The sequence below is a fragment of the Mustela nigripes genome, chromosome X (genome assembly GCF_022355385.1).
Source record: "Mustela nigripes isolate SB6536 chromosome X, MUSNIG.SB6536, whole genome shotgun sequence".
In the NCBI taxonomy this organism is placed as follows: Eukaryota; Metazoa; Chordata; class Mammalia; order Carnivora; family Mustelidae; genus Mustela; species Mustela nigripes.
In genome coordinates this window covers 115615523-115638773 of record NC_081575.1, presented here as the reverse complement: position 1 = coordinate 115638773, position 23251 = coordinate 115615523, and the positions used below count along the sequence as shown (strand labels likewise).

Below are 23251 nucleotides of genomic sequence, written 5' to 3'. Positions count from 1 at the left end.
TTAGTCCTTTATTATTTGGATTAATGGAAATCATCCAAATGAGGAAAACCAGAGTTAAAAAGGAAAATAGAGTGCGGAATTTCTCAGTCGATAAGTTAGGCTGATGGTGGCCATACGGGGTGGACCCCTCATAAAAATGAAGCTTTGAAAGGCCAAATGCTATGGTCACCACGAAGGAAAAGCAGATTTTAGACACAGAGAAGACTAAAGTCAAAGGAAAACTTCCTTTGTACCAGCAGTCTAAAAGGTTAAGAGCAAGCTCTGCATTCATTTCAATGTCAATCTAACATGTCCGACTTGAGAACTTGCCAAGGTAGACCGCGCACTCCGAGGAAGAAGCTTTTATGCAGCAGTTAGGACTGATCTCGATTGTTGGTACCTAAGCGGGTGCAGGGGAATTCACTACACATACAACCAGGAGGTTTCTTTCTCGGAAAATGACATGACATATTTATTTATATGTGTGCATAATAAAAGTCATGATGCCAATTTCCAAAGGTTAGTCCCAAATATCATCTCCCATATACTCTGTCTTTGGTTGCCGATTCTAATTATGAGATACTAAGGAGTAATTTGGGGCCTGTTACCCAAAAACCTTGCACAATTGACGTGGTAACATGATGTTAAAATAAGGTGTCTTAACGTTTGCACTGCTGCCATTTGAGGCCTGATAACTCTTTGTCTTTTGAGTGTCTGTCTTGTACATGGTCAAATGCTTAGCAGCATGCTTGATCGTGACCTACTAGATGCCAGTACGCTCAGTCCGCCAAATAACAAGCAGCTAATGTTTCTGCAGACGTTGCCTAATGTCCGATGGGGAACAAAATTATGCGTGGTTGAAAACCACTGCATTATAGTAAACCTCTAATAATACAACCTATACCTTCCTCTGAGTCTTAAGATAATAGAAAGTCAGAAACTAAGTTGGTGATGAGCCCCTGGAGGTCGAGAGTTCCCATCAGTGTTCCTTACGAGTGGAGACAGAGCAGCTTCCCTGGCTGTCTCTGCCCAGTGGACCTGACATCAGGCAGCCCCTGCCATCCCTCATTCATTCTCTGGAGGTGGAAGGCACCCTGGGAAAATTTTTATTTTATCATCAATTATAAAATATAGATTCCTTATGCATGAGTTTGAATTTTGAGTTGATGCGTATCATGTGGCATGAATTATTTATGACGAAGACATGATACAATCTATTGTAGAACAATATGCCATAGAGAACCTTATTAATTGGGTGACTATCAATAAAATATGAACATTGTAGGTCAGATTTGACTCCACCATTTTACCAATTAGTTACAGCCCAATGCAACATTATGGGGAAGGATGATTCGAACCTAGAAATCATGAAGCATGACTGATGAGAAAAAGTTCTGTGCATACCCTGTCTCAAAGATAACTCCTCAGGAGGAAGCCATCTTCATAAGGATTTTTCATCACCTTTATGCGCCAAGGTAGCCTCATAGGCACTTTTAACTTCCTCAGCTCAGCTGTGTACAGTGAGGAGTCGGATGGGTGGAGGAGGGGAGGCCAGGTGGGGAGACCAGGTGCGGACGACATTGTCCCAGCGATCCTGCTGGCCAGCGCCTCACCAGTTAGCATGTGCCCACTGTCGGGTGGGGAAACAGAACATTCTGTGAGTTGGAGAAGACTCTAGAAAGACTAAGTGAGTGGCCTTCAAGGTTCTTCCACAACTGACAGAGAACTGAGTTCTCTCGGGGCAGACAAGTGGCCGCAGAGACACACTGACCAGGGAAAAGTTAGAGAGAATCCTGAAATCGTCTTCAGGGAGCCAATGGTAGCCACACACAGCTAAAAGTCTGTTTTGGAGATCTTCCTAAAGGTGCCGAAGTGTCTTAGGCAGCAAAACATTTAAAGGGTTTAATGACTGACATCTCTCCATAGTTCTTTGTAGAGTCATCTTTGCAATTTCTGCACAGGATCACTAGACAAAGCCATCATGACTATCTTCTGAGCTGTTCTAAAAAGTTCCAAGAGTGACTGGATGCAAAATTGAGTCCCTAATAGGCACCCGAGCTGGATTTCCACTTTATAGTTTTGCAGGAAATTTTGGTCATTAATTTTACAGACTTACTCTGTGCTTCAAAAATCCCCCAAAAGCCTCACCCCAGGGAAGTTCGCTGATAATGTGTCAGCATGGGTTCTCAATTGACATTGGCTCTTTGTACGGAAAGTCTTGGCACAACCAGAAATGCTGATTGTATTTCTTTTTCATGGGTCTCAAAAAGCTTTCCTTATGTGCTTTCTATTTGCTCTGAAGATTTTCCAAACACAATATTTCTAGCGCATAGCCTATTATTATCCTTTTTGTTTTCCTCCGTGGAATGTGCAATTCTTGGGTGAGGTTTGCAATCTCCCCTCCCCATACCCCACCCAACTCCCAGCACAGGGCTTTGCTGTGGTCACTATGTAGGAAAAGAGGAAGGAATGGATATCCCTTACGAGATTGCCGACTGAATATAACCAACGATCCTTTTCTGTTAGTTCTTTTCTTTCTTTTATTATGCCCACAAAAATCAATGTCTTTTAGAGCCTTATTTTATTAAAATTAACCAAAACCAGAATAACATGCAACCCATAGACTTCTTCACTTGCTCAGATCACCTACTGCTTAAGTGATTAAACCATTAATCTGAATATTTACTTGCTGAATGGAATTCCAGTAACCGAAAAAGGCTGTCCATAGGAGTCCGGTATAAGTAGCATCAGAAATTTGAAAATAACTGACCCTCCGTTCCATTCCATCCTCCATATAATTGTTATGAGGAAGTCGCTCTCATTATCAGTATTAGCCACAGGAATTGTTAGAGAATATTCAGATGCTACAGTCTTCTAAGCAGGAAGATAGGAAGTTTTCTGAAAACTTTTTGGATGAGCTGTCATTTTTATATGGGCCCAGAAAGCTATGCATGTTTCCTATAAGCATAAGCGAGTGTAGTAGGGAGGGGGACCTCCACTGCCCAAGCCACTGCAAAAACAAAGGCCCCCGAGTGGGAATGTGAGCAGGGTGTGCTTTGGCACTGGTTGAGAATTTGTCTGAAAGAACACAAACATGGATGGCAGAGATGGGCCACAAAGGCTGGACGGTAAATCAAATGCAGTAGCAGAAGCTGTTGAATGCTAGAATGAGGAGAGAGTTTTTATTGAGAAAGCCAATGAGAAGCCATTGGTAATTGGCATGCTGTGGAGTCCTATAATGGAAGCCTGGCTGTGAGAGTAGTAAATGTGGCTGTTTGTGCAAGATCCAGTGATGGACAAGAGCCTGGGAGTCAGACTAATAAAGGACCACTGCAGGCTTTATCCATCATAGCCCTGAACTGCAAACAGCTTCGATGTCCATCAGTGGTAAAATCAGGTGAAGACATTGTCGTATAGTGGCCTTTGGTATGAAAATACCATGATGAATACCACTACACGCCTCAACTTGGATGAATATCGTAGACCAGTGTTGAGCAAAGAAGCCATCACAAATCATTTCATTCGTATGAAATTTAAACATAGGCCAAACGACTCTCTGGCAGGAGCCATCAGAATAGTGTTTGCCTTTGAGAGGGGTATTGACAGAGGAAACATGCGAGGAGGTCTTCTCAGGTACCGGAAGTATGTATACATGAACACATCCATAGGGAAAAATCCATTCCAACTGCACACTCAGGATCTGTGCACTTTGCTGCATGTGTGCTGTCTGGCAATGAAACAATCAAACCTAGAATAAAGGAAAAATAAGAGATAGGATGAAGGAAAACCAGTGTAATAGTTTTGTGGAGGAGAAGGGGCCTGAAGTTGAAATCAATGACAAGAGCTAAACGGTACGGCACTTATGAGGCCGGCAGAGTCCTGGGCTTGCCAAACCCTTGGAATGCGGACTCAGAGAAGGGAGAGGAGTAGAAGTGGGCATTGAAGTTTTCAGGGGCAGGTTAACATCAATATATGTGTGTGCGCACACGCGTGCGTACTTATGCATGAACGCCTGCCTGCATGTTGCCTTAGCAACTAAAAATGTGGGATGTCCATGGTGTTAGGTATCATATAGCCAGGGCAACCTTTTGATTTTCATTACCTCTGCAAGCCTTGACAGCATTTCCCTTGGCTCCAAGGTCCTAGCATATCCTGGCTTGCTTCTGTTCCCTTTGTTTCCGTCTGTAGAAGCAGAGGACTCCCCGGGGGTCCTTCACATTCCATGAGCCTCTGCATCTCATTACCATTCACCTTGTATTGCATATGGCGCCTCCGTTCACTCTGAGCCCGTTAGAAGTTGTCTTGCTAAGTTTACTGTAACACTTAAACAGAAACCACACCAGATCCAGAAGATTCTGCAGCTTGCACTTAGAGGAAGCTTTGTCTTTTCAGGGCCCCCATGATGGAGAAATTTTGATGCCCGTAGCCAGTTTGCAAAGGGTACTTGGATTCTGTCTGGGCAACCACAGAAAGAGGCCATGAATATGCACTGCCTCTTCCTGTCTGTTCATTTCTGTGTGTACAGCTGGGCCCTGGAGAAATGGGGATTGGGCTTCACACATGGCCAATTAGCCGTGTTTGGGGCCTGTGAATTTGAATTGAACAGGAAGTTTTTGAAGAAGCCACTGTCCTGGCAGGAGTTGGGGGCTCTCTGATGAACCAGCAGAGAGCACCATGCCAGGCACTGGAGGATGGATGACAAAGACTCCAGGCATTCACAGGAAGGCAGTCACATTGAGAACAATTGGGAACGACTTGGGCTCTTTGGAGACCTGCTCTGATCCTGGCTCACCGACGCAGTTGAGGTGGCCCGGCTGCCCTGTTAGCATTTGATAAGGAAGCAAGGTAGGCTAGGTTTAATCACATGGAGGTAAGTGTTTTGTTTTAATAGGAGTCTTTATTCAATAACCGCCTAGCCAACTCTATAAAGCCAGCTTTGTGGCTGTCTACTAGCTGCTGAATGGGCTTTTCCCCTGGCTGTCCAACATCCCTCCCTGGATTCTGCCTAGAGCCAACTTGTCCTGTAGGACCACACAGTAAATATGTCTGGCTCTGAGGTCTATATGATCGCTGTTGTAGCCGCTCAGCTCTGCTGTTCCAACATGGCGTATGCTGTAGTCTATACATAAATGAATGAGCAAGGCTCTATTCCAGTCAGACGTTATTTTTAAAAATAAATGGCTGTGAGATTTTGCTTGTGGGCTGTCGTTTGCCAACCCCTGCTCTAGGAGCATGCTCAGAGCCAAGTTCGGTGAGTCACTGTATTAAATTCTCTGTCTTCGTGCTGCTACTGAAACATGGGAAGTTGGTCTACATCGAGTTATGTCTGAGAGACACCTAGAGAGTTACCTCTCATTGGTTAGGGGTTAAAATTTAAATCACTGATGGAAAATGATCCAAAAACACAGTGTGGGAATTCTTGAAGCCAGCTGTGTTTTTGCCTGGTAGAACAGCAGCACCAGATGACTTTAAAGCCCTTGAACCTTTGTCTGTACTACATAAGAGTAATTAAATTTGTTTTGGGAAGTGAGACATTGTTATATAAGAATAAGACAATGTGATCATTATCTAAGCTGTGTACACCAGGATGATAGAGGCGGTCTTCTTCACTAAGCACCATATCCCTGTCACAGGCGCAAAATGAAGGAATTAAGGGGTGGGTGTGGAAAGAATTAAGGAATGGGGCATGCAGACAGGATTGTCTGATGTTTTGGAATAGTTATTTTGGAAGCAAATGGCTATGATACAATTCCCGTGCACAAAACAGGCTGTCCTCAGATGAAGTCTGGGAGCAGCCTTCGGCAGGGTATCCTTGCTTTGTGTTGTGGTGTTCCCGGTTTGCTCTGCTCTGTTGACACAGTCTTGCTGATCCCCCCGGTGTAAGAGTTGCTGATTGGATTAGAAAGGACATCTGTGCTTGTGCAGGAGCAAAACTAACTGGTCCCCGCAGATTGGATTCTGCTCACTTGCGTTCTGAGCACTGCCCTTCCGGCCTAATGAGCTGAACATCGTCAACATAACTCTTGACTGGTCTTAGTCCTAGTCCATCCCCACAGTAAAAAGGAAGGCAGGATGTGAAAAGAAAATTCAGAAACCATCAACAGTCCAGTTTCCTACCTTCTCTCTAATGAACAGATATCATTGTCATTGAATGAAATCAGTAGTTTTTCTTGTCTATCCCGCATAAAGTAGCATTCATGTGGGGCAAAGGAGGAGTGACTGCTTGTAAAGCTCTGTTATCCCCCAGCCAATGCAGCTAGGTTTACTTAATTTGAGAAGTTGGTCATAATGGGTAACTATTTTCAACCTGAGTAGTAGCGTACCCTAATATACCCAGAAATCCTTATCTGCCCAGCAGGGAAGATCAAGAATTAGTTTACATTTTCTACTCTATTTCTGCTAGTAGCTAGATGTTCCTCTCTCGATTTCCTCATGCTCTATTTATCCTTTAACTTTTCTCTGTAGTCTTAAAGTTCAGGTGCCTTATGCCTGGCATGAAGTCGAAATTTTGAAATATTCAATCTGATTTTTATCTTTTAATTTGAGCATTGACTTCATTTACATGAAATGTAATTATACATATTTATGTGCAAAGATTTAAATCCACCACCTAATTTTGTACTTTGTATTTGTCACAATGACTCTGTGATCTTTGGTTATTTTTTCTTGTCTTGTTTTTTTTGAAGGAGGGGTGGGATCTGGGCTTACTAACGTAAAGCCCTTCTTGCCACCATATATTGTCGGGACGGCTGGGCTTGGGTGTGACCGTCCACTGCCATCCATTTCCGGGGGTAGATGATTTGGCAGGTTTTGATCCTATTAGTTGTTACCATAGCGGGGAAAACGTGAATTTTTAGCTATCAAAGTCTGAAGTTAATATTTCATTCTTCCTATGAACTAACAAGAATATTTAAACTCCATTTGCTTGCTCTTTTCCTTATAAACATATATGCCATTATTGTGACTATGTCTTTTAACTTATCCCACAAAATAAGATGAATTTTGCTTGATACACTCAGTGTTTGTTTAGAGTTACCCAAATACTTACTACGTTCTATGCTCTTCTTTTCTTTCTGTATCTTATAAATTTCTTCTGGCATCTGTTCTCTTTTGTTTGGTTGATGGTACATGCTTCAGAATTTCATTTTGAGTCACTCTGTTGGTGGTTAACCATTTTCATCTGGCTAAAAATGTATTTATTTTGTTTTTATTCTTGAAAGGTATTTTTGTTGTGTATATTATTCTAGGGTAGAAATTATTTTCTCTCAGTGCGTTAAGGGTATTATTCTACTTTCTTGGAACTTTCATTGTTCTTGATAATTCTTATGTAACTCTTTTGAAGACAGTCTCTCTTTTTTATGATCTATGCATTTCTTGGTGTGCATTTTTCAAATTTTATCTTTGATAATTTGGGGGTCTTTCTTGGAACTGTGGACTATTACTTTTCTTTCTTCCTTTTTTTTTTTTTTTTAAAGATTTATTTCTTCATTAGAGCAAGAGCACGTACAAGGGAGAGAACACACCAGCAGGCAGGCTCCCTGGGAGCCCTAGGTGGGGGGTGTTACTCAATCCCAGGACCTAGAGATCAGGAAGGAAGGAGATCATGACCTGAACTAAACCAAGACTCTCAATGGATCCAGCCACCCAGGCGCCCCTGGACTGTTATTTTTCTTAGTTATGATCTCGTCAAATATTGCCTCTCTGCAGTACTCTTACCAATGTAGGTCAGGCCTTCTAAGGCCTATCTAAGGGTAGATAGATGCCGTGGATCTTGTGCCCTCTCCTGTTTTTACCAATGTGTTTTCTCTCTCTGTTGCATTCTGAATAATTACATATCATTTATCTTCCAGTTCACTAATTCTTTTCTCAGCTTTGTCTGATTTTCTGTTAGACCTATCCACTGAGTTTTTAAACTTAGCTTTTGTACTCTCATTTGTGTAATTTCTAGTTTCTTTTTTCAGTCTGCTTCATTTCTCTGTATAGTTTACTGTTCCTTGTAGATTTCACATGGTGTTTATTATTTATATGTTTGTCAGTTGTTCTCATCTAGATAGACTGATGCAAATAATTAAACTTCTCATTACTGGAACCTGGGTGCTCTTGCTTCAGGCATTCTTTCTCCTGCTTTGGGAGACAGCATCCTGAAATACTTGATTTCATCATCTGAATCACAGACTCACTGCAAGTATAAATTACCTCTTTTAAAAGATCACATATTTTCTTAAGGCGGGCTTCCTCTGCAAACTGACAACCATTCCCTGCCCTCATTACACTGTGGGATAGTAGGCCAAGAAGCCATCAACAATAATTCAGTATGCACACATGGTGCAGTGGGAGAACAAAGAGGAAGCCCAGAGCCTTGGCAGGGTGGATTCTCTGGGGGAGTGATGGATGAAGGATGAATTTGATCACATGTCCCTAAAGAAAAGGGAAAGACCAAGTCTGGAAAATCTTTATAGTTTATGGGTGAAGTGGAAGAAAAAGGGACCAAGAAGACTTGAGAAGTACTCTTTACAAATCAGAAGGCTAGTGGAGCTGGACTTCCTGCGAAGTAGGGGCTGGTTTTAAACCTGAGAAAGTTAATAGTGAAACAGGCCAACAGGGAATGTGATCGGGCAGTTGGGTGGTCATTGATGACCTTTGTGAGAATAATTTCCGCATTGGTCGGTGGAAGTCCGGACTGCTGTGATCACGGGTAGTAACATGATGGAGGATTTATAGTTGAAGAACTGGAACCACGAGAAGTCCTTTTGTCACTGAACACCATCCCCCGGCCCCGCCCGCCTCACAACGCCCAATCTGGTGCATCAAAGTCAAACACTGAGACATCAGGTATGCAGTGAGGGAAAGGGTTAATTGAGAGGCAGCCAAACGAGGAAGCTGGAGGGCAAGCTTCAAATTGGTCTCCCTGAAGGGGAAGAGAACTTTTTTTTTTTTTTTTTTTTTTATAATCACAGGGGTTGAGATTACATACATATTGATGAAAAGGGCAGGGAAGTTTATGACTATTCATGAGGGACGATGGAACATGCGCAGCAAGCAAATATATGTGACATACATCCCATGTTCACTCTGGGGTGGAGATTTAGCACGAGAAAAAAGCCAACTTCAGCCCCTGACATCAACAGGGGTTACCTTAAGGACAAGGAGAGGAGCCTATGGGCAGGGATGGAGAACCTGTGCAAACTGGATGGGGTCTTAGGCTCCTTACTCAGTGAGAAATGCAAGGCTTTGCTTGTATCATAGGCTGGAACGGTGTCCGTTCACTTGGAGTCCAGGCTTCTCATGACAACAGCTAGTGGGTTTTTAGTGGGGTCTGCAAAGAAACAGTAGCTGATTAGAGAGAAACAGTTCTCAGAAAAACCAGTTTTAAATTTTCTGGTCGTTTGGACCTCATTAACCCTATGGGGCCTGGTTGCACTCACTTATGGAGATGGCCTTGAGCTTTGGGTAACCATGGCCCGCAGGCCAAATCTAGCTGGTTGACTGTTTTGGAAATAAAGTTTTATTGAAATGTAGCTCTGCCCATTTTTTTTCTTTTAAACCTGCTGTCTAGGGGCACCGGGATGGCTCAGTGGGTTAAAGCCTCTGCCTTCACCTCAGGTCATGAGCCCAAGGTCCTGGGATTGAGCTCTGCTCAGCAGGGAGCCTGCTTTCCCACCCCCACTCTCTCTGCCTGCCTCTCTGCCTACTTGTGATCTCTCTCTGTCAAATAAAAAAATAAAATCTCTAAAAATTAAAAAAAAAAAAACCCTACTATCTATAGAAAAGTTGAGTAGTTGCAACAGATTGCATGACATACAAAGCAAAAATTATTTACTCTCTGGCTCTTCACAGATGTTTGTGGACTCCCGAATTACACAAAAGGACTCAAGTTCTGCTTGTTTGTTTTGTTTTGTTTTTAGGCAAATTCTTAGGGAAAATTGGAGGGGAAAGGCTGCAGGTCATAGTAGAAGAGTTGGCTAAAGGGAGCGGGATATGGAAGCTGGGGAAAAGTTCAGCCTTGAAGGAGTTAGAATTTGCTCTCAGTCACTAAACATGCAAGGCAGAAAGAGATGAACAGTGGACCAAAACCTGAAATTGAGAAGTAGGAATGTTGAGAGGGCTTTTGACCAATGTCCAGAGATCTCCATCTTGTAATGTAAAACAGCCAGGAAGTGGAAAAATCCCATCCTTTTGAAGGAGTAAGGCTTTGCGAGTTCTTTTCCGCATTTCTTTTTATCTTTCTAACTGGCTGCTGTTAATAATCTTGAAGAGCGGATAGTTTCATTCTTGTTGTGTCAATCTATTTCCTGACTTGAGCTTTCTGCTGTTTTTCACTTCTGTGTTTTTCCTCATTGCAGCTGTACTCTTAACCCCCAATTTTTCAGAATTCCTCTGGCTTCAAAGGTTTAAATGGATCTTCTCCAAAATCGATTGTAACATGCGTAGTGAATCCTAATGAGTGTAATGTCTGTAGTGTAATGTTAAGTGCAGTAAATTACAAAATGGAAATCAAGACCAAAGAATGAAACACGGCTATAAATACTGTTTCTGGAAGCTATGTTAAAGCTGCTGTAGGGTTCAAAGTGGGTGAATATTTCTGGAATTCACGCTGACACCCGAGACATTAAAACATAACTCTCAGTGGCAGAAAGCTGAAAGTGTTTACTGAGTCAAGCAATTACTAATTGCCTCCCATCCACTGGGCATGCAGAAGCCAGTAAGTCTAAGACAATCTCCTCAGTTACTTGCGAGGGAAGAGGGAAGAAACGAAGGAACCCGTTCCACTGGACATAGTAAGAGCTTGACAATAAGGGCGCTCAGGGCTCCTTGGAAATACAAAAGATGGACGTTTGTACACCAGCTTCGAGAGTTTTTGAGCAGGGTTCCTGGAGAAATTGGACCTGAACTGTTGAGAAGCTGTACTTGGCAAACTTAAGCACACCAGAAAAACAGGGCATATCCAGACTCCTCCCCAATCTTCGAGATCAGCTTTAGGAGTAAATCTGAGGAGTCTGCGTGGTTTTGGCCCGATGGTCTGTGGCCCCTACACCGAGGCAGAGGGGCCGTAAAGGATGCTGGGAGGTTATCTGGCATTACTGGAGCTAATATCCTATTGAGATGCTCAGGAGATAAAAATCTCAATTTCAAATGGTCCTATAGTTGCTTGGGGAGAATCTGAGGTTATGCACACTCAGTGCCTATGGTTTATGCATGTTTTTATGAACGTTTTAAAAAAAACTTGGCAATAAAACTTGTTACACCTCTGTGTGTCTCCTTCTCCTCGACGTGGTGGTGGTCCACGGAAGAGACAAGTGACCGGGGGACAGCAGGATTAGAGAGGGGCTGTAATTAGTGACACAGTGAACACTGCGAAAGCGGAGGCATCTGCTACAGTTGCTAAATATAATTGCCAGAGAAAAGTTTATAAATATTCATTTAAATGTATTTCTCAAAGGCTCATGTTTGGAACCACAGCTGCTGGGTTGCCTGAAGAAACACAAATGCACCACAATTAGTGCATTCTTAAAGGAAGGAGAAAAGCTTTATCTTTAATGTGCAGGCATTTCAGTAAATACCGTGGATCAGCGATTTCTATAGCTAACATTTTGCATGTCATATTTATTAGTCGGTGTTACTACTTATACTTTAGATATTCAGTACTTTCTCTGATTATGGCTTTCTTAATTTAACAGTTATAAATTTAACTTGCGTCGAGTGACTAATATACTATTTAATGTCTTGTGTGATTAAGTTTTGAGTTTGCTTGCCAGAAAATTTGGCTAAAGACCATTAAAATGAATTTCATTTTCTTTTCAAACAGCAAGCTGGAAAACTCATTTCATTTTAGTATTGCAAACAACGGGATTTTTTTTTTTCTTGTATAAATGTTTGGGGTTAATCTTCCCTTTTGTTGTTTTGAAATGAGCGCAGTAATATTTATTCATTGACCACTTACACCAATATGTTGACAAATATGAATTAAATAACGACATTCCCCTGACACTCTCATAAGGTAGGGGAGGAAGAAATTCTTTTTTTTTTTCTTTCTCCCAGGTGCTGTAGTTAGGGCCATGTGAATGGGACTGACAAAAGTCAGATTTATAAGAGAACAGCATACACATTTATTTAATAAAAGTTTTATGTGATATGAGAACCTTCACAAGGAAATGAGGACTCAGAGAAAGAGTTCAGTCTAAGGATTTTTTTTTTTTTAAATTTTATTTATCTGACAGAGAGAGAGAGAGCACAAGCAGGGGGAACAGCAGAGGGAGAGGGAGAAGCAGGCTCCCAGCAGGGAGCCTGACACAGGTCTTGATCCCAGGACCCACCCCCCCTTTCTTTTTAAGATTATATTTATTTATTTGAGAGAGAGAGAGACAAGAGATAGCCAGAGAGAGCACAAATGGGGAGGAGAGGGAGACTCAGACTTCCTGCTGAGCAGAACCCTGGGTTCAGGACCTGAGCCAAAGTCAGACACTGAAGTGACGGAGCCAACCAGGTGCCCCAGTCTAAGCATTTTTATACTAGGTTTGTTGAGGTGTGCGATGCCACTGAAAAGTGTCATAGGACAAAGACTCTGAGGTAAGAGTAGCAAATTAGAGCAAACGCAGCAAGGCTTATTCACACATTCCTTTCATCAGGGATCCATTTTCAGTCATAAAGATGCTCCTGTCTTCCGGTTATTGGAAAGGCATGTTTTACTTGAAGGGATTCTGACCTATCCCAGAGGAAAAGTAGGATGTCAGAGAGTCCTTCCTGAACCTCATGCTTCTCAAATTCCTTCAACTTAAAGTATTCAATATGCCAAGGAACCATATTTTGAGTCATGTGTCCTGAGCCCCAGCAACATTGTCTCCTGTACAGAAATTGGTGGATTTGGCAGAGGGAACAGAGAGGGAAGCCCGAGAGGCAGTGACTAGCCTGGGGAAACCAGCTGGTGATCCTTGGGGTTTATGCAGGTGGCTGGCATAATGAGGGTGCTGGGTCCGTGATCAAAGGAGCGAGACTGATACAAAGCGAAGGTCAAGCAAAGCTTTATTTCCCGCCAAGCAGCGAGAATCAAACTGACCGGCCAGGGTCATCTCTTGCAAAGAGGCGACCTCTCTCTGCCTTACAAACTAGCTTTTAAGGGCAAAGGCCATGTGGTTGGGCCTGGCCATGCACAGGTGGCCAATGAAATTGTAACAAAGAGAAAGCTGCACAATCATGCTAGGTCACACACGGGTGGCCAATTGAATTACAATTTAATATTATAGTAGATATTTGAACCAGCCTATCACCTTGGTCAGAATTGGCGCCCAAAGGGCGGGGCCCATACTCCTTAGTAGCTAGGAGACAGTATGCACCCCCACTGATTGAATACCTCCACCTGGCCTGACCCACACTTGTATTTGGGGTTTGTTACCTGAGACTGGTTTCTGGGACTTGTTTTTAAGTAAGTCCCCTGGGGGGGTAGGGACAGTTGAAGTTTTACTGCATAAATCACAAAATCACTGTTTAACGGGTTGTAGCTGCTCTGGCTAAATAGGCCCTTACAAGGGCAAGGCATGGATTAAAACTAGGCAGATCTTAGGGTGCCTGGGTGACTCAGTCATTAGGTGTTAGGTATCTGCCTTCGCCCTGGGTCAAGATCCTGGGGGTCCTGGGATCCCGGGATCGAGCCCTGAGTCAGAAGCCTGCTTCTCCCTCTCCCACCCCCTCTGCTTGTGTTCCTTCTCTTGCAGTCTCTCTGTCAAATAAATAAATAAATGATCTTAAAACAAAATAAGGTAGATCGCAAGGATGAAGTAGGTAAGACATATCCAAGGCTTCCTTTGCAGAGCCCAGAGCAAGGGAAAAGGCAGGATTCCTGATAGGTGGATGAGAATCAGAGCTAGGCACCCAAAAAACATATCTTGTCAGTTAAGCTTGATAGGTGTACCAGAGATTCTCAATCAAGGGACATCTGTCATCCAGGGAACAATTGGTAGCATGCCCTCATGGTCAAGATCGGGACGGAAGGGGAGATGCTATTGGCTTGTAGTGGGTAGACTCCATGGAGACTGCTAAACCTCCCCCAGAGCACAGGGCGACCCCCACACTAGAGAATTATCTGGCCCCAAATATCAACTGTGTGGACAGTGAGAATCCACTCTCCATAGCTAATGGGATGGCAGGGCACAAGGTGGTACTGAAGGTATGCACAGGTCTCAAATGCCAGGTTTGGTTTAGGAAACTTGTGAACTATTAGAGTTCTTCAAGGGCAATATCTTCAGAGGTAATTGCACGATCTCAACTCAGGAGAGCAACACAAAATTAAAAAGATTCTCAACCATTGAGTATTTGAGGATTATATAACCATAATCGTGTTAGGCAAAAACATTGCTGTCCTTAAGGTTCTCCTAGCTGCTCTAAGAATCAAATTGACATGAGACAGATTAGCAAAGTTTTAATAATATGTATACCTCCAGTCTACCGGAGAGACTCCCAAGAAAACTGAGTGAGGCCTCTTCGGAATGGCCACAATACCTTATGGAACTAAGGAGAAAAGATGTTGGAGGCCAGGAGTCAATTTTGGCCCCTTACCAGGAAAAGCACAATTAATAAGGGTCCTTGGTGGTGGTGCAGATTTTAGAAGGTGGCTTCTTCACTGATAACAGTTTCTAGAGATTCCGAGTCAGCCCCCTCTTCCTGGTACAACCCAGGCTACACCCTTACAAAGGGAGATTTTCCCTGTACTTGTAAATTCTAGGAGGAGTAGCTTTACTCGGGTTTTAGAGCTTCTCTTGTGTTGGTATTTTCTTAAAAATAATCAGCTAAGTAATCAGTATGCCTTGGGGTTAGAAAATTTGCTCCCCTACGGTAGCTTTTATTAAATTCAGCTGAACACTTATGTGTAACAGTTCCGCCTTAGCCGCGGGTGATATATTCCAAGACCCCCCCCCCCCCCCGCCGTGGGTGGTTTCAACCATGGATAATATTGAACCCTATGTATATACTATGTTTTCTTTTCCTATACATAAATACCTATGATAAAGATTAACTTATAAATTAATCATCATAGAAAGATAACAACAATAACTAATAATAAAATAGAACAATTATCACAGTACACTATCATAAAAATTATGTGAAAGTGATCTCTCAGCACATCTCAGTTTCCTGTACTCACCCTTGTGATGGTGGGGGATGATAAAATGACCAGGGGATGAGATGAAGTGAGGGGAATAATGGAGGCATTGTGGCTGAGCAGAAGGCTACCATTAACCTTCGGATTATTCATCAGAAACAGGATAATCTGCTCTTGTCTGCCATTGATCATGCCTACCTGAAACAGGAAAACAAAATCGTGGATAAAGGGGGGGACTACTTATTTCTTATCATAGATAATCAGTTTTGTGGCTAGTTTTCACATTTCCCTTTTCTTATTGTTTTAGACCCACCTATGAAATGTATTCCTTCACAAGGGTATCCAGGTAAATCCACAGCATGGTGTGCTAGCTTTTAGCATTACAAAGAGTGTCATAAAAATCCTCCAAGGTTCTCTGGCATTTCTTTTACATTACAAAGCTTGCTTTAAAGACAGGCATATAACTGCCAGAATGTACTGATCACATTGTCTGGTTTGGAAGGGAAAAGAATCTTTTATAGTTACGGGGATTATGATTGAAAATGGCATGTACAATTTTGCATTTTTTAATGTTGCTAAAATTGTTAAAATTCATATTCACTGAAGAATGTGTAGCTCTCATTTCCGGAACTTCCTTTATTGGCTTTTTAAGATCTCAGTACAGCAGTCATTTGAATTTTAAGGTCTTTGATGTCTGTGGGGGAGGGAAAAAAGTTTACCCTCCACCCTTCCTGTTTCTTTGCTGAGACCAACTTGTAATAAAAGAAAGATTAACAGGAGATAAACAGAAGTTTGATCACATGTATACCTCTTGTATACGTGGGAGAAACCCTAGAAATCTTGAGGTAACACCCTGATTTGGCCACAACATTACCCTAAATACCATCTTCAGCTAAAGACAAGATTTTGGGGGTGCAGAGTCAGTTCTGGGAGGATATCAGGCAAAGCACCGTAAACACGGGTAGAATTGTTATGCAGATTTTTTTTTTTTTTTTTTAAAGATTTTTTTTTTTTATTTGACAGAGAGAAATCACAAGTAGATGGAGAGGCAGGCAGAGAGAGAGAGGGGGAAGCAGGCTCCCTGCTGAGCAGAGAGCCCGATGTGGGACTCGATCCCAGGACCCTGAGATCATGACCTGAGCCGAAGGCAGTGGCTTAACCCACTGAGCCACCCAGGCGCCCCTGTTATGCAGATTTGAAGAGATTTTGTCTTGGCCATTTTTCTGGTACACTGTAGGAGACCCCATTACAAACAGAGATTTTCCTTATAAATGTAAATATCTCTTAAGCAAAAGAGTAACTTATACCAGTTTTTAGAGCTTCTCAGTTGTCTCCAGTTTCTTAAAAGTAACCATTTTAGGGGTGCCTGCGTGGCTGAGTTGTTAGGTGTTTGCCTTCAGCTCAGGTCATGATCCCGGGATCCTGGGATCCTGGGATCGAGCCCCATGCCAGGCTCCCTGCTCAGCTGGAAGCTTGCTTCTCCCCTTCCAATCCCCCGCTTGTGTTCCCTCTCTCGCTACGTCTCTTTCTGTCAAATAATTAAATAAAATCATTTAATAAAAAAAAAAACCATTTTACAATTATCTTAGTGCCAAAGAGCCATATTTTGGGGTTACATATTCTGCTCACTTTGAGCTGCATAAAGTGAATTTCAAGTAAATGGAAACGACTTATATGTTTCCTTGCCACTAATAAACCTACTTCCCTTATTCTGTTTTGTTTTGATGAGAATGTAGGGAAAAATGATAAGAATATGTAGGGGAAATGACAAGTTGAAAATTGTAATTTGGGGGAGTGTCTTGACTGTTTTGTTCCTATAGTTGCTTGGGATGAAATGCAATGTCTTTGTAAGTTTCCCTAAATCATAAACCGCGCCTTTTAACCTACATGCAAAATAAGAAGATGGATTTCATTTCACTGCCCGACTATTTGGTATTGGTATTTGGGGCCTTGGAGTCCTAGAGGCTTAGAAGCACGTGATTGATTTGCAATGTCTGCTGCTGGCGTCAGAAGGGAGGGTGTTGGTGTGCATACCATGCGATGACGGTCTTTACTAAGCTCCTCTTCAGCACTGGACTACCAATCTGAGAGTGCAGCGTGTTGATTCGGAGTGGAGAATTATATTTGCTTTTTTTTTTTTTTATTACAAACTTCTGTAATTTACATGGTTTCATGTTAGTGTAATTGATATGGGTAAGAAAGGCAAAAGGAAAAATTAAATCTCCTACTACTTGAGCCGTAAGTCCATGACAAGTCCTTGAAACAGGCAGTGACATTTCTCTGGGAGCTTAGCTGCCTCGATATTGACACTTGGCGAAGGGCAAAAGACAATATTAGCCTGACCCCCAGGATCCTGTGATTCTACTTTAATAAATAGGAATTACTTTGGAGAGGCGCCTGGGTGGCTCCATGGGTTAAGCCTCTGCCTTCAGCTCAGGTCATGAACTCAGGATCCTGGGATCAAGCTCCACATGGGGCTCTCTGCTCAGCAGGGAGCCTGCTTCCCCCTCTGTCTCTGCCTGCCTCTGTGCCTACTTGTGATCCCTCTCTCTCTGTCAAATAAATAAATAAAATCTAAGGGAAAAAAAAAAAAGAAATTCCTTTGGAAACTTCCTTTATCGCCACTACTCCAAGATATGTGCTAGCAATCATCCTCCAAGCTTATGGCCCCCTGATATACATCTGAAGGTTGTCCTGAGTAAGATTTCATTAGACAGTAATAAATGACCTTTCCTAAAAATAACTTGCCTCCTCAAAGTCCTGGATACCTTGCTTCCAAGATTCCTTAGAGATTTAATGCTCTCCCTAACCCCTCCCAACTTGAACATATATGATCAGTCCCCCAGACAACCCCAGTGGAGCTCTTTCTGCCCATGGGTCTGTCCCCATGCTTTTTGCCTTGAAGATGTGTCAAGAATTAGTTCTTTCTTGACCGTTTGCTCTATACCCCAGCATTGCCACATCATTTTGTGTTCATGTTTCATGTGTGATCATGTGTCTGTCAGGTCATAAACGTAGCAGTTTTCTGATCTGGAGGAGTTGTTAACTGTACTTTCGCACCCTATTGGCCAGCAGGATGTTGGGATGTTGGTGTGCTATAATGTGTCACCACAGACATCCTCCGGGTTGGCAGTAGTGTTGCTAGTTTAACTAAAACAGTGGTAAGGCCACCTGGCTGGCTGGCTCATTTGGTAGAGCATGTGAGTTTTGATCCCGTGGTCGTTAGATCAAGTCCCTCTTTGGGTGTAGTACTAATATAGACATTAAACAAATAAAAACATACCTTTAAATAGTTGACGCTTTACTGTTCTTGGTAATGAGATGGAACACAGCCATGAAACTCTTTTGATTTCTGCAGAGGCTTGCATCTTATCTCATTGCAAATTACTTCTTAATAATGTTCTCAAATTTAAAGTGTCACTTTTTGTTTTACAAAATTTATTTTCCCAATATGTCAGGAGGGTATACTATCTAGTAGCCTTTTTGGAGACATTTTGTCTGTTATTTTCAGAAAAAGAAGTATACAATATTATTAATAATAATAATACTTGTGAGCGTTTCCATTGTTACGCATTCTTAAATGAATATATATTGTGTATGAAAATGATGAGTTCTATTACCTATCCACATTCATAGCTACTTGGTGAAAATCCTTGGGGGACAGACATTTTTTTTTGTTTTTTAAGATGTATTTATTTATGGGGCACCCGGGTGGCTCAGTCATTAAGTGTCTGCCTTCAGCTAGGGTCATAATCCCGAGGGGTCCTATGATCAAGCCCTGTGTTGGGCTCCCTGATCAGCGGGAAGCCTACTTCTCCCTCTCCGGCTCCTTCTGCTTGTGTTCGCCCCTCACTGTGTCACTCTCTGTCACATAAATTAAAAAAAAAAAAGATTTATTTACTTAAATGAGAGAGAGAGCACAGGAGAACAGGGTGAGGGGCATAAGGAGAGGGAGAGAAACTCAAGCAAACTCTCCACCGAGCGGGAGGCCTGATGCGGGGCTCAATCCCAGGACCTTGAGATAATGTCCTGAACTGAAACCAAGAGTCAGCTCTAGGGACAGACTTCTCCAACCCAGTTTAAACAAAGCTTCTTGACTGAAGGTTTCACTGGGTTCCGGCATCATGTATTAAAAATATGGAAAATAAACAGGTGCCAATTAGATTCTAGGGCAAGTTGCTGGGGAAGTTGGGCATTTACTTCCAGAGGTTCAATAGAAACAATGGCCTGGTTGATGGGCATGGTTGAAAACTAAGCGTCATGAGCTGGAAAATTCAGGTAGTCAGCATTTCAGTCAACAGAACTCTGGCAAGGTTGTCTGCCAGTCTGAGAGCCACCAATGCAAGTTTGACAATGAAGTTCGTGCCAGTCCTTTAGATTGCTGTATCATGGAGTATGAAACGAAATTTTTCAAAATTAATTAAGCATTTGTAAATGAATTGCTCTCCATAAAAACTGTTAGCAGGAATAATTCCAGAACAGCACATTCTGTACTATTCATAATAAAACACGTACTTAACGATACATCGATTATGTCCATTGAAAATTGTCATTTGAGCGTGCTTTATAATGTGAATGGCATTGTTACTGTGAGCTGGATAAATAGTTTAGGCTGGACTAGGTCAGGGGCCAGCAAAATAAGACTCACTTGTTCAAAGTGACCTGGTGCCTCCGAATTTACATATTGCCTATGGCTGCTTTTTGGATTAGAAACCCAGTTGAGTGGTTGCCACAGAGACTGCGTGGTCTGCAAAGATGAACGTGTTCAGAATCTGGCCTTTTACAGACATTTGTCAGACCCCTGGTGGAGGTTAATAAGGCAACAATGGGAAAGAGAAGCTCTGCCCTGTCTTTCATTCCGTTAATACCATTTAGCATGCCTAGTTGTACTCCGTCTCCTATCTGGCTGCACCCGGTGGTGGTTTGAAACACCACTGATGCCTGGGGCACCTGGGTGGCTGCGTGGGTGGAGCATTTGAGTCTTGATTTTGGCTCCGGTCATTATCTCAGGGTCCTGAGATCAAGTCCTGTTTCCTGCCCCAAACTCAGGGGAGTCTGCTGGAGAGTCTTTCCTTTTCCCTCTGCTCTTCCACTTTCTCTCTCTGTCTCTCTCTCTCAATCAATAAATAAATCTTAAAAAAAAAAATTAGATTGCTAGCTGCACCCCACAATCTCCCCACGTGTGTGCAGGGATTCTGTTGTAACTAGTAGGGGTAGGACCTGGACACCAGGATGTTTAAAAGCCTGACATCGGAACTTTGTGTGCAGTCCAGCTTGGGAACTGCTGCCTGTTGCTGCTGGACACTCCTTGATGGGAGGGAACTTTCTCTCCGCAGGTTCAAGCCCGGTTCAAAGCCCCGAGTAGCATGACAGGAGCCATTCTGGCCTGCTTATTCTAGCTAACTAGTGCCTGAGGTGAAATGTCCCCACATTAGGTAGGATGAGGACAGTTTGGGGATCCATAGGGGATCTTCAAACAAACTTCTGGGGGTTATGGCAAGAAGAAAGTAGATTGAGATTCTCCAGACTTCATTATAACATAAAACCCAAGGACTTCTATTGTCTCCTTTTTTCAGTGTTTCCTTGGCCCTCTGGTGCCTATTTTTACCACTGAACAAAGAAGTTCTGTTGGCAGTGCTCCTGGTAGTTCTCTTCCTTTCACATGTCAGTGGAAGACGAGCCGAAGTTCTAGAAGTTTGGACATGATCGATTTCTTTTCCTGCATGGTTTAGAAACTAAGGATTATTTTGGAAATAAGCCTATTTCTGAATGCCTGCCACATAATGTTATTTTGTAACTCTGTGCATGGCTGTCCTTGTAAACACTGTTTCTAGAACCTTTATCAGCAGTTGCCTCTGGAATTTATAAAGCACTTAATATAATTTGCTGTGAAAACACCGTTTTGTTGTTTGTTTTCTTTAGCTTGATAGAGTGGCACATATGGAGTATTGGGAAGCAAGTAGGTTACATCCTATAAAATGGCTTTTGAGTCTAAAACACTTTTATCTTAGCCATTTAAATTGATTGGTTGTGGTTAGGGACGCCTGGGTGGCTCAGTCGGTTAGGCGGTTGCCTTCAGCTCAGGTCATGATCCCACGGTCCTGGAATCGAGCCCTGTATCGGGCTCTCTGCTCAATTGGAAGCCTCCTCCTCCCTCTCCCACTCCCCCTGCTTGTGTTCCCTCTCTTGCTGTCTGTCAAATACATAAATAAAATCTTAAAAAATTGATTAGTTAGTTAATTCACACTGACAGGTAGTATTCGTATTTTTAAAATGGGGAGAGAGAATGAGGACAGGGGACTTCCTCAAGGACATGCCTCAAGGAGGAGCCATTGGAGATCCAGAGCTCAAGGTCCCCATCCCTCATCCCCTGGTTTCCTCCACTGCTGGACTGTGATAAAACCCTCTTGGTCTACATCCTCCCTGAATACAAAGCAACCCCAGCAGATGCTTTTGTAGTAAAACACAAGACCAAATCTCTGCTCTTGCCGTAAGAAAAACTTCTTCAAATTTGGAAAGGCATAAATAAAAATAGATCCTTCGAGAAACCAACATTTTGCTTTTTAAAATGAAACTAGGGACTCAAGATAGGTAGTGTACTCTCCCCAGCAGTTGTGAATTAATGCCACCAATGTTCTATAGGAGAAGGTGATAACCAGTGCTATGTTTTCTCAATGGTGTGATTTAGCATTTGCTTGTGCTGTTTATTTCATTTAGAATGCTTTTAAAAAGGTACTGCAGAAACTCGATTAGCCAGAGCAGAAGATAAATAGAAATATTCCCAACTTTACGGTATCTGGAAAGAATTAAACATTGAAAAAACAGTCCTTGTTAGTTTATTAAAAATTTTAATTTCTAGACTAGGTTCCATTGGAGAACCTCTTTCTGTACCATGGAATCATGTTTAATATTCATGGCAATGACCCTGAGGAAAAGCAGTACACTAAATTATCAAACAAGATTCACTTGTCTCTCTGTACTTTCTCAGGCAGTGGAATAAATTTTTTAAATTGTCAAAAATATTCCGTAACCATGGCTAAACCATGTTTATTCACCAAGAACTCTCATAGATCGAGATTATTTTTTTGATGCTTTATCTGTAAGTGTCTCCAACTCTAAGTATTTATTATCTCAAGCCAAGTCTTGCTTGAGATAATAATGAGACCTTTTTGTCCACTAATATGAAGTCTAAGAGTTTCTACAGCTGTGGCTTATGTGGATAAAGACGTACACTGTAGCAGCTGTAAATTATTAACTTGATGGCTAGAGGTAAACATTTAATTAACGCTTTTACTATGACCTGATCTTTGTCCACAGGAGAGTTCCAGTGTCATGGGAGGTGGGTGGGGTAGAGTTTGGCAATAAGGGGAGAATAAAAACAGGAAGTCCAGCTGCAAGTAATGCTGTCAACCCGCATTGAGCCGCCCCCAAGAGGCCGTGGACTGCTAGGCTGGGTTTCACACTTACATAAACTTGATCTGTAAGGAACCAAGGAGCCCAAATGGTTTTACACAGTTCCTAGTCTGGGCACAGCAGGTTCTCCTTGCTTACCTTGCTCCTGAGTTCCACAGGGTGATGTGGATGGAAGGTTCTGGGTAGATGCTGGGCACGTTGTAAATTTGTGTCTCGGTTGAGAAACCACAGAGCTTAGGAAACTCCCAAATTATAACCAATACAGAAGCCAACCTGTCCGTCCTCCCTTCTAACAGATTCGCTTTATCAGCCCGGAAGCTGAGCAGATCTTCTCTGTCGAGAGAGGGAGACTTTCCAATCCTCTAATGCCTCAGAGTACGGGGAGGTTCAAGACGGGGAGGTCGGGCTTCTCTGACTTGTTCGGGAAACAGATCTGAGCCAGGGCTCCCCTATATGTAGCTTCCAGCCTGTTTGCTTTCCAAACATCCTTGGACAGAGCTCTTGGTACCCTTGACTGAGGAGACGTGCAGATACAGCTGTATTACCTCCCAGCCTGGACGTGAGGTGCTGTGATAGAAGCAGCTTCAAAGGTGTCAGAGAGAAGGGAGCTAAACTTAGAGCTGACACAGAGAAGAGCAAATGAGAGGAGTAAGTTAGGAAGGGCACGTCGAGAGAGGACACCGTGAGGTGGGCGAAGAGCCCGCTGTGTTCGGGGGGGGGGGGGGGGCTTTAGAAAGGACGGGGGGCGGGGGGGGGGGGGGGGGG

At 42.7% G+C, this 23251-nt stretch overlaps 1 protein-coding gene and 1 long non-coding RNA gene across 5 annotated transcripts in view; one reads left to right on the top strand and one right to left on the bottom strand.

Moving 5' to 3' along the window:
- FRMPD4 (FERM and PDZ domain containing 4) overlaps window positions 1-23251 on the top strand; it is an 843416-nt gene that overhangs the window by 451685 nt on the left and 368480 nt on the right. The window lies entirely within an intron of this gene.
- On the bottom strand, window positions 9138-23052 carry LOC132007723 (uncharacterized). The gene is made up of 3 exons (XR_009401421.1): window positions 22625-23052; window positions 15116-15271; window positions 9138-9295 (listed from the first exon to the last, which is right to left on the bottom strand). It is a non-coding gene; the product is annotated as an uncharacterized LOC132007723 (long non-coding RNA).